The 14,843-nt window shown below is 41.5% G+C and overlaps 1 protein-coding gene and 1 long non-coding RNA gene across 3 annotated transcripts in view; one reads left to right on the forward strand and one right to left on the reverse strand.

The window, feature by feature from the left end:
- Positions 1–6,161, reverse strand: part of MYRIP (myosin VIIA and Rab interacting protein) — a 232,553-nt gene extending 226,392 nt beyond the window's left edge. Inside the window, exon 1 of one of the 2 annotated variants that reach the window (XM_080580085.1) lies at positions 5,852–6,161. The gene's annotated coding sequence lies outside the window, so the exon portion shown is untranslated. The remainder of the gene's footprint in view (positions 1–5,851) is intronic. The other variant, XM_080580083.1, reaches the window with a different exon arrangement.
- A 1,052-nt stretch (positions 6,162–7,213) lies between these two features.
- Positions 7,214–13,271, forward strand: LOC308189747. Its single transcript, XR_013946571.1, has 2 exons — positions 7,214–7,873; positions 12,874–13,271. It is a non-coding gene; the product is annotated as an uncharacterized lncRNA (long non-coding RNA).
- The last annotated feature ends 1,572 nt before the right edge of the window (positions 13,272–14,843 follow it).

Raw genomic sequence — 14,843 nt, forward strand, 5'->3', positions numbered from 1 at the left:
GAAGCTGTCATCAAACCAACTGCCTTTGGCTAAAGCTGCTAAATGTAGGTGGTGGTGTTAGAGGTTTTTTTTCCCCCCATATAATAACTCTATACAATCTATCTTCAGATGCAAAGATTATACACTGTATAAACCCCTGCTTATATTTAACAAGCAAAATCACAGCAGTAATGTACCAAATCCATATCAACAGCCTTAAAATACTAGACAGTACAAAAACAGTGAATTCCCTTAAGCAAGATTAGTGAAAATTAAAATATATTAACTTATTAGATTTTAGTACATTCTGAGTAATTTTCAGAAATTCTTGTGTGAAATAAAGCCTAATCCTGACAGTAAATTCTGTGCAGGAATACAGTCAATAAAACCAGTTGAGCAGAGTTTTCTAACCTTTTATTTGGGCTATATAGAATTTAACCACTTCTCAGATGCAGGGAAAAGGTGAGCTTGCTCATTTTTTTTCTTTCCCATTAGGCCACTGTATGAAATTAGGTAAATTTTCATGCACACAAGTATTTATACAATTATAAAACTTTTATGTACATATCTTATATCTAAGTCTTCTGTGATATTCATCTTTTCTGAATTATTACCACATGGTTGTTGAAAAAATGGATTTGGTAAACAGTAAAAATGCCTGGTGACAGTGGGGCAAGCTTTTTTGAACAACACAGTGTAGTTTATGAACATTGCTGAGCCAGGAACACAGACTATATTAATTAGATGCACTGACAGGTAAGATTTACCCAGCTGTATTAACAACAGATACAGAGAAACTTGTCTTCACAGCGCATCTACCAGAGAGAGTTATTAAAACAAAAATAATCAAGAAAAAATGATTTCTGTGATGACTTTTGCATTTAGTTAGCTTCTTTGTAACCAAACCCAAAGTTTAGAGACAAACACATAGCGGCAATAGTTATGTCAATTAAAAGATGGTTGCATACCATAACACCTTTGCAGAAAAGAATTGAGTCAAAGTATTATGAAAGTAAATGTGTCACATGCTGGTGCATGAAATGACATTACTGTTTGACATATTCTTGCACAACTGCTCATATGCCCTGATTATGCTCTCAGTATGCTTTGAGCTGTGCTCTTTACAAAACCCTAGAAAACACATCGTTTTTGTTTCAAAGAGCTTACCCCATGAATGCTCTAATACCCCTCCCTGGATTATGTATAATCAGTTTGTTCCTTGGTGTTTTTTCACACACACAAAAAAATACTTCTTACTTAACTTAACCCCAAAAGAGCATGGGACATACTGGAGCAAGATTATATTTGTTGCAAGCTGCTGAAATGACTGTGTGGTTTTATGCAAATCAGATCCTCCAGGGATTGTCCCAGATCCACAGGAGGTTCTTCTGTTTTTCTGCCTGCATTGGGACCCCACATTAGCTGTTATACTTTCCCATCTTGTTTTAAAGTTATTGTGCCTGACAAGACCATGCCAGTTTTTTTCACTTTAGCTAAGTCCTCATTGAGGGCTACGGACGTAGCACAAATACATCCTTGTGCAAGACTACAAATATCTCTGCAAGGCTTGTTCCTCCTTTAACTTTGCCAAAATTGACAGTATCTTACTGCAAAACAGATTTCAGGAGTTTCTCATTTTTTATAATTCATATAAGAACCACCTTTCCAGTTTGGAAACTGGAGTATACCAGCACTTCCATACACCCAGGAACAAATCAAACATGCCCTCTTTCCCTGATCAGCTCTAAAACTAACAGGGTGTGTCATTCTAGACAAATATTTATATACTGATCTTCATTTCCTTGTTCAAGTTCCTGGTGAATATATACAAATACAGTCACTGAGATTTTAAAATCTGAAATACCCACATCTATTAATTAATTAGGAATTTAAGGGGAGAGACTGGTCTCTAAGTGTAAAGCTCAAATAGTTTAATTTCTTATGGGTGCCAATTACCATTCTCCTCAGTGGCATCTCTACTGTAGGCCATGGGGTAATGAAGAAAGCTGAGTAATGAGTACAAATAAGATATCTGTGCAATATTAATAAAGTCAATAAAAATTATACATGATTTGTACTGAAATAGGGTCTAGAATGGAGAATGTTTGTCTCATTTTTCACATGCAGTACTGTCAGGACTAGAAGGCTCTGCAACCAAGTCTTAATCCAATGGTCTTTCTGATAAAATCATCCTTTCTTTCCTGACATCTACTTTGGAGGCCCTCAACTGATTTCTTGTGGTCATCCTTATGAAGGATTATTCAGATGTCTTTGCTGTTGGCTGAGGAGACAACTCGAGGACCAGAAAGATGCCTGTGACTCCTCATAGCAGGACACAGCAGGACTGACAGCTGGTTGTCCTAGGAGAAAGAGCATGGACCCTGACAGTGTAGAAAATAAAAACAAAAACAAAATCCACCCCAAAACAAACAAACAAACAAAAAACAAGAGTGCTGATTACTTTAAACACACATGGGCAGTAGCATGGCCATAAATGCCAGCCTGTTGCAAATGGCCTTCCTGGGTGGGTGTTTTCCACGCATCAGTACCAATGATGTGCTGCACATTGCTACCACCCAATATGTGAAAAACCGTGGTTGTCTGGATCCTCCCTGAATGCAAAACCATCCAGATCAGGCCTCCATGGGCATGAGCAATTAAGCTGTTACAGCTCAATTGCTTTATGGCTTCATTTCTGGAACAGCAGATGGACCACAGCTCATACTGGAAGTTTCAGCCCTTTGGATTTCAGTGCTCCTGGCTCTGTACTTTTATGTACTTGTGTCTGAATACTGAAGCTGGAGTCATCCTGACATGCAATTTGAAACGCAGCCCCACTCTCCCGTTCCCAAGTGCAGATAAGTGAGGAATTTTTTCTCCTTTAATTATGCTGTCTTAGGTGAAGGTCATTAATTTTTCTTCTTTGAAATTGTTATGGAATGTAATCACTGAAAAAAAAAACAAAAAAAAACCACAACTCTATGATTATCCACTGCTAAGGTAGAAAAGAAGAGACGATAAGGTTTCCACAGCAACTGTTAGTGGTCACCCAGTGTAGATCCTAAGTACTATGTGACTTCATTACTTTTAAACCATTCATTGGTCTATATTAAACAACATTAACAGGAACAGGTTCAGTTACAGTTTTAATACCAAATCCCAGTTGATGTACTTGATGTAAATAGCTTTACTGCCAGCTATAATTCTTTCACACACTAACAAACAAATAAACAGCACAGCAAATAAGTTGTTAGTTCAATGTTGCTCTAAGACATTAGCTTTTATATCTGATATTCATTCATTTCATTCACAGCAATATTGCCCTTTCTTGCAACTTAATCTTACCCCTACTGGATTCATAAATAAACAAACAAAAAAATTCCAGATCAAGTACCAAGAAATGAAAAGTGCTCTATCCTTGATGGTATTATTGAGGTTCTTTACTTAAAGCTTGAGGTTCTTTACTTAAAGCTGCGCCCCCAGGCTGCGCCCCCAGGCGCAGCTTTATCTTTGAAGTGAGGTTCTCTGAATGAGAGGTGGTGAGGATAAGGATGAATTCTTGATAAAGAGCAAGACAGAAAAGCATAGGATTTTACCATCTGTATGAATAATGAAAATAAAATTCCTTCACCCTGTTGAGAAAGTCTAATTCAGGAGCAGGACATTTGTACCAGCTTTTCTGGTCAGCTGTAGTACCTGAATATCCTTTCCTACTTATAGAGAAAATTATAAAGAAGCAGCTACACACACTCATGGAAGCTGATATGTCAAATCTAGGACATATCTGGGACACAGGAAAGGGAAAAAGGGACATGTTATGAGACGGTACTTTATAATGGTACTTTTAGTGGTGGACTTTAGTACTAGGTTAAAGATTGGACTAGATGATCTTAGAGGTCTTTTCCACCCTGAATGATTCTACGATTATATAATAAGTGATGGAAAAGAAGACAGCAAAGTAAGAAAATAAACTCATGCATTTCTGACTTCCTTTTGTGTGGCTGTGATTGTTGTTACTTTGCAGGACTACTATTCATATATAGGATTACTTAGATTTATTATTTAAAGTAAAAGTTAAGTGAATGGTTGTCTTTACCAATACAAGGACAAATCAACAGCACAATGGTTCAGATACTTGTTGAAATCGGCTTATCTAGGAGAAGATGAACACAGGAAAGACAAAATTGTGAAGACGTTTGGAGAAAAAATATCCTAAAGACGTTTTCAAGAGCTGGCAGTACAAGTGAACAGTGAACTCTCATTTCACAGGAGTCACATGTCATTTTTGGTGAGATCCCTCTGCCTATACTGTACCAGACCTATAATAGATAAGACCAGTGATTTCATAGCAAAAATAACTTCCTTGGGAAATATGAGCCAATTGCTTTCCAAATTTTTGTGACTACATTTAGTATTTTGCTTATTGTTGTTTTATTACTCTGAAGATTTTTAAATGGTTTCCTGTGACATTATATCTTACACACCCATTCAGAAAATTAATTTGGTTGAGTTGCAGCAAGTATTTCATATGTACAAATACTTTATTTTTACCTATCTGAATATTCAAGTGTACTTTTCATCTACCAACTACTAAAAGTCTGCTACTCAAATTAAATTATCCTTTTTACTCTGTCAGGATAGGAAAATATACACCTACTGTTCATTAACTTTTTTAATAAATGAAATAATAAAGGGCATCAGCAAAGAATCCAGCAGTAAACTGAGCAACTGTTCTTGCACTCTAACTATGAGGATAAATTGGATTTTTTTCCACAATAAATCTTCATGAAAACCAGTTATTTACGTCTTTGGCCTGCTTTCTCCCTCTACTGGTCTGAAACAGAATCTTTCCAATAGGAAATTTCAAGACCTTTCATATTAAAATTTGACCTTTGTATTTGTAGGACAGCAAAGCAAGCATGATGTCCCCAGAGCTCATTCTTTGCAGTACTAGTGAATCATGTGCCATGGTAGTTCATGAGCAAGTGAGAAAAACAATAGACATCTTCAATGCTCTGGCCATATTTATGATAATTCTTCTTAAAATACCTCAGCTCTGTAGGGATTTGAGCTTGATGAGTTACACAATAGCACAAGAGTTAATCATGAATCCATGATTAATTTGTCATCCTGATCTTCATTCAAGTGATAAGCACAGTTGTTGGTTGAAGTTTCCTCTCTGCTAAGCAAAATGGAACCCAGGGATGAAAAAAGATGGTGGACAATTGTCATGAACACACCATATTGCAAAAACATCGCCATATCTCTGAGGCTTGGAGTTCCTTGCTAATGAGATGTCAGCCTGGGTGAGGGTTGCATTCAAATGGTGTTGTCACTAAGTTCCTCCTCAGTCATGTTTCTCTCTTCTTGGGCAGCCACATAGTGAGCTAGCCCAAGGAACTTGTCTGGCCAAAAACTGTCTTCCCATATAACTCTCAAAACGTTCATTTTTAGCCAGCAACTTGCACTTCAATCAGCTTACCACAACAGTGAATCTCCACCTGGTGTTCTGAAATCTCAATGTTCTCCGTTTTTCCTTAATATAGCATTAATTTGACTCACCACATTTCCTGTGCTCTTGTTCCAGAAGGAGATGATCACTCTGTCCCTGGTTTTCTAACTTTGCTTTGCGTCTAAGAGATGTCCTTTAACATACAGTGCCAACACAGGTAAGCCTGAACTGAAACACTGAAGTTTGCCTAACCGCTTTGCTGGATCAGGCACAAGTGCATTTCCCCAGGACACAGGGGAACAGGCCAGTATAGAACAAGCTCAGATAAAGATATGCTGGACACCCACCTTCCCTGTATCATTTCCTCTAGCCTACAGAAGAAATACTGATTTTTAGCATGACTCATTGACAAGTTTTTACCTCACTGTTTGCAATTGATGAAGGTTCCAGTTACAGCCTTCCTCTATCCACAGCAAGATAACCAGATGATTTCCTTTGGAGCTGAGCTCTCCAAGGGGCCAGGTTGGACTGCTGCTTCTCCCCAGCCAGCCCAGCAGCATTACAGATTTCCTCCGCATCAGGCTGCTGAGGTTTGTGCTCCTGGAGCAGGAATCCACTGTGTTTGCACAAACAGCAGATCAGGGAGAGCAGATCCACAGGAGAAGATTTCCACATCAACAGCTCAGATTCATTTCTGCACTGCAAATTGCTTTACTTTTGCTGGTGCAACCTCAACAAAGCCTGTTATTCAGGGCCTATAAAATTAATGTTTTGGTTTTTTTTTTTCCCCACCACAAGCTGTCAGCTTGCAGTTGGGGGGGGGGGGGGGTAGGGGGGTGATTACCAAAAGTAAACGTTAAAAAAAAAAATCACAGCTTGTAAGCACCATTGTTTGATGACAATGTGAAATGTTTGCTGAGGAGCTCAGAGAAAAGGAAGAAGAACAGATACTTGTCAGTGTTTAAAGGTTTCAAAGGAGAAGAGATTGCTAAGATAGAAGAAAGAAGCCAAGCTCAGCATCAAGGATGACTGAGCAAGTGTTTAAAGCTAATCACAATTTGAAAAGGTGTCCAGGAGTTGTGAGGCAGGAAAAAAATAGAGAACTCCAAAACCACGTGGCCAAGGAAAGGAGAGAAACACTCAGAAAACAATCCATGAGTAGAACAATTGGGCAGTAGGAGAGCAGGTCTCATAATGCTGGTAACTTGTAAATTAAGTTTCTGTTGTTGCATTAAAAAGAATTAATTAAACCTGAAGAGCAGCTACCACTCCCTCCTGGTTTTACCTCACAGCTGTATAAATTGTACCCATACCAAGACTGCCTAGGTTGAGTTAATGATTGGTATTTGAGAGTTTCCTTGAAAATCATTACAAACCCCTGCATTCTTCCTCACTACTTTATCTGAAGAAAGCAGTGACATCTCCCAGCAAAGTGCCTAGGCTTTATAGGAAGACATTTAGCCTTTAACACATTTGATATGAAGTCATCCATCTCTGCGTACTCGGATGAGACAGGTGGGCAAGGAAGCAAGAGGAGCAGGCTCTGCTTCCTGACGTCCCCACAAAATAGGGCAGTTGTTCAATTGACAAGGAAAGGACATGGCTTTGCCATGAAAGGGGTAGGAGAAAAGAGGACCATAGTGGCTGCCAAATATCCCTGACAATCAGGACCTAAGTCTGATTTCTATACCAGCACTGGCCATGTTAAAGCTTCTGTTTATACTTATGTAGTCCTGCCAGTGCTTAAATAGAGCACCTGGGCACTGTCTGCACTGAGATTGTGATAAATTAGCGGGTGTTTGTTCATTGTCTTTAAAAGGAATTCAGAGGATCTGCTGAGAAGATAAGGTTTTGCAATTTACGACCTTGTTAAGGGGGAAGACTAAGCAAGTAGATAGTGGGGAGGGGGTGTTGGATAAACATCCTTGGTAAAACAAAGACTCTGTGAAATACTGTTTCCCGCTTCACTACCCTCCCCCTTGAACACGAGCACAACGCATGATCATTGAAAGAAAAACAACGACCCCCAACAACGAACTGCGCAGCTTCAGAAGGTCCAACAAGTCCTGACAAACCGAAACTTGGATGCTATAAAACGGCGACACTGAAAAGGGAAAGTTGCGTGCTGTGGTGGAGCGGAGACTCCCCAGCCGCCCAGCGCTGTTTTGCTTGTGCCTGCTTACTTAATTAATAAAATATTTCTGATAGACCAAGAAATTTGTATGGTCTCACTTATAACAAATTTGGTGCCGTGACTCGGATGAAGGCGGATTGACTGGGAATCCCTCTAGGGGAGGCGCCCCGCCGATTCTGGCGGCCCCGGGAACGGGAAATCCCGCTCGAGCCCTTCACCGACGAACCCAAAATTAGGCACAAGCAAATAAAACCGGTAACCCCAAGCAATCTTTGTGCACGAAGACCGAACGAAGACCCACGGGGTGGGTAAGTATAGGCCGGTGATCCGTTCGGTTGGGGTTGGTGATCCCGGAGTGCGTCTGTGTGAGACGTCCAATTGCGGACGAAGTGAGTGCGGACCCCTCAGTAGTGCGGTTCCCACATCCCGCGAGGGACTGGGCCACGACCAGGGGGAAGCGGCTCTGTGTGTGTGTGAAGGCACTCCGGAAGATGGGACAGAAGAAGAGTAAGCCTTCTGGTCCCATGGGTGGGGTAATGCCTAGTGCTAGGTTGCCCCCTATTCCCCCAGATAGTCCACTGGGGTTAATGATTAAGAATTGGAGTGATTCCCCTTTTAGGCGGGGAAAGGATAAAGTAAAAATGATTCATTATTGTGTTGAAGTTTGGGGAGGTAGGCAAATTATTGGCCCATATTCGGGTCGTTTGAAGACTGGGTTTGCCAAGCCTTAAACATTTATGTAAGTGCAAAGGAACCTTTTTGTTTAGAGGAGAGCGAATATGCGAGCCTTTGGATTGGCTCAGAGAATCGAGTTAATCTGTACCCTCTGTACCCTTTAAAAGAAAAAGGAGGGGCAAAATTACAAATTGTGGAGCAAGAGATAAAGTACCTGGGTCACCAGTTAAGTAAGGGGACTAAGAAGTTAGACCCAGGCAGAATCAGTGGAATATTGGCTTTAGCATCCCTGCGAACTAAAAAGCAGGTACGGCAACTGTTAGGGTTGACCGGATACTGTAGACAATGGATAGAAGATTATAGTGGAAAGGTTAAATTTTTATATAACAAGCTGAATAAGGATGGATTACTCAAATGGACAAAAGAAGATGAGGAACGACTGAACAAGTTAAAGGAGGAACTAGTACGCCCCCCCCAGTGTTAAGCTTACCAGATTTAAGGAGGCTGTTTTGTTTTTTTTTTTTGTGAACAGCGCAGAAGGCACAGCATACGGAGTGCTGGCCCAAGAATGGGCAGGGAGTAAAAAAAAAAAAAAAAACAAACACCTGTGGCCTATTTGTCTAAATTATTGGATCCGGTTAGCCGGGGTTGGCCAAACTGTTTGCAGGTAGTGGTAGCTGCTGCCTTGTTAGTGGAAGAAGCACAGAAGATCACTTTTGGGGGGGAAATCAAAGTAATATCTCTACACAATATATGCGGGGTACTGCAACAGAAGGCAGAGAAATGGATCACTGATGCCAGATTATTAAAATATGAAGGAATTTTGATTTCCTCTCCAAAATTAACCTTAGGAACAACCTCCCTACAGAACCCTGCTCAATTTCTTTATGGGGAACCAAATGAGTCCTTAGGACATGATTGCCTCCGAAACATAGAAGAGCAAACGAAATTGAGACCTGATCTAGAGGAGGTGGAATTACCCATCGGTGAACAGATATATGTGGATGGTTCCTTGAGAGTAGTCGAGGGAAAGCAAAAATCAGGATACGCGTTAGTAAACGAGAAAACATTTGAGATAGTGGAATCTGGACCTTTGAGCCCTAGCTGGTCTGCCCTAGCTTGCGAGCTATATGCCATATTGCAGGCCCTAAAATTGTTGAAAAATAAAAGCGGTACAATATATACAGATTCAAAATATGCTTATGGGGTAGTATATACATTTGGTAAAATATGGAAAGAAAGGGGGCTCATCAATTCACAAGGAAAGGGTTTAATACATCAGGAATTGATTACCCAGGTTTTACAAGCTATCAGAGAGCCCAAAGAAATTGCTGTAGTACATATAAAAGGGCATCAAAAAGGCCTCACCCCTCAGGTTAGGGGTAATAATCTAGCAGATCAGGAGGCAAAAAGAGCAGCATTAATGAGTATAAGAATTATAAGGACGAGGGAAGATTGCCCAGACTGTGGGAAATACTTAATACTTATACTTAATATATAATAATTAATATAATAATTAATAATATAATAATATATAATAATGCTTAATATAATACTTAATACTGTGGGAAAGGCTTAAAGGAATTTCCATGTTATGATTGCTGGAGTGAATGGGGAGTTGATGGGATTGAATGCAATTGTTCAGAGGAAGAAAGCCCGCCTTATAAAAACTGCTACAAGTGCGGGCCGACTAACTCCCTGTGGTCGAATGGACCCAGTCCCCTCCCCTTACTCTGTTTCACTAATACAGAAGAAGACAAGATGACACAAATGGGGGTTCAAAAAAAAAAAAAAAAAAAAACCGATAAAGGGAAATGGGTACTGCCTGATGGACGGGAAGTGTTACCAAAATCAGTAGCTATGAGGGTGCTACGGAGATTTCATGAACAGACGCACTGGGGTACTCAGGCGTTGGTGGATCAATTTGCCACATATTATATGTGTATAGGGATTTATAATATAGCAAAGAGGATCGTAAATGATTGCATAACTTGTCGGAGGGTAAATGCTCAACACATGAGAAAAAGGGTCCCGGGAGGAGGACGAGAATTGGCACATCGACCTTTTGCAAAGATTCAATTAGATTTTACTGAACTTCCAAAAACGGGGCGATATAGATACTTATTAGTTATTGTAGACCACCTCACAAACTTTGTTGAAGCATTCCCTATGGCAAGGGCCACAGCTCAAACCGTGGTAAAGATATTATTAGAAAGCATCATACCCAGATACGGGGTAATAGAAGCAATTGACTCTGATCGAGGCCCACACTTTGTGTCAAAGGTATCCCGAGACACGATGAAGGCTCTGGGAATTAAATGGGAATATCACACTCCCTGGCATCCTCAGAGTTCGGGAAAGGTAGAACGAATGAATGGTGAAATTAAAAGCAACTAACAAAGCTTATGATAGAGACTAAAACCTCCTGGGTGAAATGTTTACCGCTTGCACTATTGAATATCCGGACATAGCCCCGAGCCAATGTCAGAATCTCACCTTTTGAAAGGCTGTATGGTATGCCTTATGATTTAGAGATGCCATTTGATCACCCCCAGGTACAGGATATCCAATTAAAACCTTATTTAATACAGCTTATGAACCAACGGAGGGAGTTGCAAGCGAAAGGCTTGGTGGCTAGATATAGCAATCCATAGGATACAACCTGGAGATAGGGTTCTAATTAAGACATGGAAAGAAACGTCTTTAACACCACGGTGGGGAGGCCCCTATGTTGTTTTACTTATCACAGAGACGGCTATCCGGACGGCTGAGAAGGGGTGAACGCATGCCAGTCGCGTGAAAGGACCGATCCAGAAAAGCAAATGGGAAGCAGTCGCAGGCCCTGATGACTTAAAGCTCACGTTGAAACGAACTCAATAAGTATGGTCTAACTGTCTATGTATCGTAAAAAAAAAAAGGAGGAAAGGGGACCCTGTTTGATCAGAAAAAGGTCGCGGTTACCTGAGAAACTCCCCTGAAGAACACTGCTGCTGCCAAGAAAAACTTGCACCTTGTAGTTCGCTGCAACCGAACTGACAAGCGAGGCAGAGAGTGAAACGGTGGGGAATTACGTGGCCAGGTAAAGAACTCTGGAAAATGGGCCCTAGCCATTTTTTTTTTGCGATACATAGTAATGGGTACGATTGTTTACACTGTTCCTGGGTCTGCGCACCCTCACAAACCTTTTAAATGGAGCCTGATTAGATGGGAAGATCACCATGTTGTTCAGCAGATAACTACTGCTGGGGGACTGATAGGGAAGGCATCATCTATATAAAGAAGGAAGAGACTAAAAGAGTCCCCAACGGGTGGGACCAAATCAGAAACTGTCGGGGAGTGTTTTGAGGATTCAGCCTACACAAGCTTTTAGAATGCTAACTCCTAATAGCCCTAAACCACTGGAGGTTGCTAATAAATCAGTAAACCCGGAGTATGGGATTAGAAATGAAGGGGTGACCGGGAATAACATATGGAGAATCATGAATGCTAGTTATCAGTTGTTGAATCAACCAAATCCAGACGTGCCTAGACCTTGCTGGTTATGTCTTGATATAAGGCCCTCATATTACGACGCCATTGGGGATCTGGGAGAAACCACCCGTTCAAACGAAACCGATCCCCCACAATGCAATTGGGGAAGGGATGTAGGAATAACGTTAACGGAAGTAACTGGGAATGGCAGGTGCGTAGGCACGGTCCCTGGTGAGAAGTTCCATCTATGCAATATTACAGAAAATGTTACACAATTAGACAAAGAAAAATGGTTAATACCAGCAGATAACACCAGATGGGTATGTTCGTCTCTGGGGGTAACTCCATGCTTATCTTTGAAATTGTTCAACTCGTCTCATGATTTTTGTGTACAGGTAGTAATTATACCTAGGATTCTTTACCATTCTGAGGAGTATATGTACATCCAACATGCTATGGCAAAAAAAACACTTAAGGAAGAGAGAGCCTATTACGGCTGTCACTTTAGCCACTCTGATGATTCTGGGGGCTGCAGGAGCCGGAAATGAAATTACCTCTCTGGTAAAACAAAGCCAAGAATTTACCTCTCTACGCATTGCTGTAGATGAGGATTTGGCCCGTATCGAGCAATCTATATCAGCTTTAGAGAAATCTGTACGACAAAATCGTAGGGGATTAGATCTGATTTTTCTACAACAAGGAGGATTGTGTGCAGCCCTACGAGAGGAGTGTTGCGTATATGCAGATCATACTGGAGTAGTAAGGGATACAATGACTAAATTGAGAGAAGGGCTAGAAAAACGAAAATAGAAAATGAAGCCCACCAGAATTGGTATGAATCCTGGTTTAATTACTCACTTTGGCTCACTACACTGCTATCAACTATAGCAGGACCTTTGTTGCTGCTCATATTAACACTAACTTTTGTACCATGTATATTCAATCGAATAATCGCGATTGTAAAAAAAACCGATTAGAGGCAGCTCACCTTATGCTTGTGCGTGCGAAATATGAATCTCTTGAACAGGAGGAGGATGACGCAGAAACTTTAATATTGAGCAAACAAGTGCTTCAAAAATTCATCAATGAACAAAATATGTTAGAAAAAGAAAAAGGAGGGATTGTGATAAATTAGCGGGTGTTTGTTCATTGTCTTTAAAAGGAATTCAGAGGATCTGCTGAGAAGATAAGGTTTTGCAATTTACGACCTTGTTAAGGGGGAAGACTAAGCAAGTAGATAGTGGGGAGGGGGTGTTGGATAAACATCCTTGGTAAAACAAAGACTCTGTGAAATACTGTTTCCCGCTTCACTACCCTCCCCCTTGAACACGAGCACAACGCATGATCATTGAAAGAAAAACAACGACCCCCAACAACGAACTGCGCAGCTTCAGAAGGTCCAACAAGTCCTGACAAACCGAAACTTGGATGCTATAAAACGGCGACACTGAAAAGGGAAAGTTGCGTGCTGTGGTGGAGCGGAGACTCCCCAGCCGCCCAGCGCTGTTTTGCTTGTGCCTGCTTACTTAATTAATAAAATATTTCTGATAGACCAAGAAATTTGTATGGTCTCACTTATAACAGAGATGATAACCACCACCATCACCACTGCTGCCACCACCCCAGGATGCATACGAGCACAGCAGGTCTTATTAGGACCCAGCTGAGAGAAGAAAAGGGAAAAAGAAAAGGCTGGCTGGGCCCAGGGAAGAGACACGTGAGGGACATGCTGAGACATGTCTGTGGGAGCGGGAGGACCAGCAAGCTGCTAAGCCACAGAAGTGTTAATTGTTAAACGTAGCTCAGACAACCCTGGCACATGATGAAAATGCACCCAGAGCTTCCTACTTGGCTGCTGTTTGCTCATTTCTCTTCATCCAATTAGAGACATTTGATCCAAACAGTTTAACATCACTCTTTGATTTCTGGTGGCTGGAAGAATCTACATCCTCTCGCCAACTTAACCAGTGACCGCTGTTTGGTACCTCAGCCGGAACAAACTTCTGCTCACACTGCATAACTCAAGCCTGAACCATGGCAGCTTACTTGGACTTCATGCCTGCCCAACCATGGGGTTTCAACGCCATCTGCTCCAGCCCCAAACTGGCATAGCAAAGCAGTGAACCACATCCACAATTCATATCTGTGTGCTCCTGCCACAGAGAGGGCACTGGGCCAGCAACATCCTTTGTGGACCAGACCGTCGGCTCATCCCCCGCTAGGCCCGAGCCCAGTGCTCTCGGTGTGCTGCAGCCTCTTCTTACCCCTTTTCCTCCAGCTTGCCTTGCTTTGGCCAATTCCCCTAAAACGATTCTGAGCGGAATCATGGAGCCTTGAGAAAACAGGGCAAGCAGGTGGAGGATGAAATAAAACTGATTGCACTTTGGAGAATGGCTTAAAGCTGCTTGCTATCAGCCCCTGATGGTGCACGTCATGTCTGCTGTCTGCTTACTTCTTGAATTCCCTTTACAAGTTATTCCAGTCAGGGGAAAATAGAAGTGACGAGCAATGCTGACAGGCTCATGCTCTAAAGAGAATAGGGGCAAAGTCCTCTGAGAGGTGTTAAAAATAGATGTGCCGTAAAGGGTACAGAAAGGTACATACCGAATTTCTTTCCCCCTCATGCTGCTTCTGCAGGCACTTTAAATGCTGGCAGTGTCACCACACGATTTGCTGTATGTATTTAATGAGGATGGCAAGGCACACTGCTATGCGGCTGTCAAAACGCAAGGATTGCATGCTTTGGGATCATTATCTAATCTGCTCCTCCAACATAGCAAAAAAATCATACAGCTTTTGCCTTAATTACTTACACAGCTGCCAGACATATTTGCAGTAGAAAAATTAACATATCGTCAGTTACTGCAGATGAATTTGATGTATGACAGATTACGAAACAGAGTGGGGATGCGACAGTGTTTGGCTGGGCATTTTCCCATTTGAATTATCCTCCCAAGCTTCCTGGAACCAGCTATCATATACACACTCCTGATGTTGTTATTGTCTTCCTCGTTAAAATAGTAGGAATGACTTGCGGAAAACAGACTCCACAACCTGTAAGGCTGTAAAGTAGGTATGTTTATTCAGCGCTGGGCAGCACGGCGGGTAGTCCCACCACAATCATGCACACCC

The sequence above is a fragment of the Anser brachyrhynchus genome (assembly GCF_964034855.1).
Source record: "Anser brachyrhynchus genome assembly, chromosome: 2".
In the NCBI taxonomy this organism is placed as follows: domain Eukaryota; kingdom Metazoa; phylum Chordata; class Aves; order Anseriformes; family Anatidae; genus Anser; species Anser brachyrhynchus.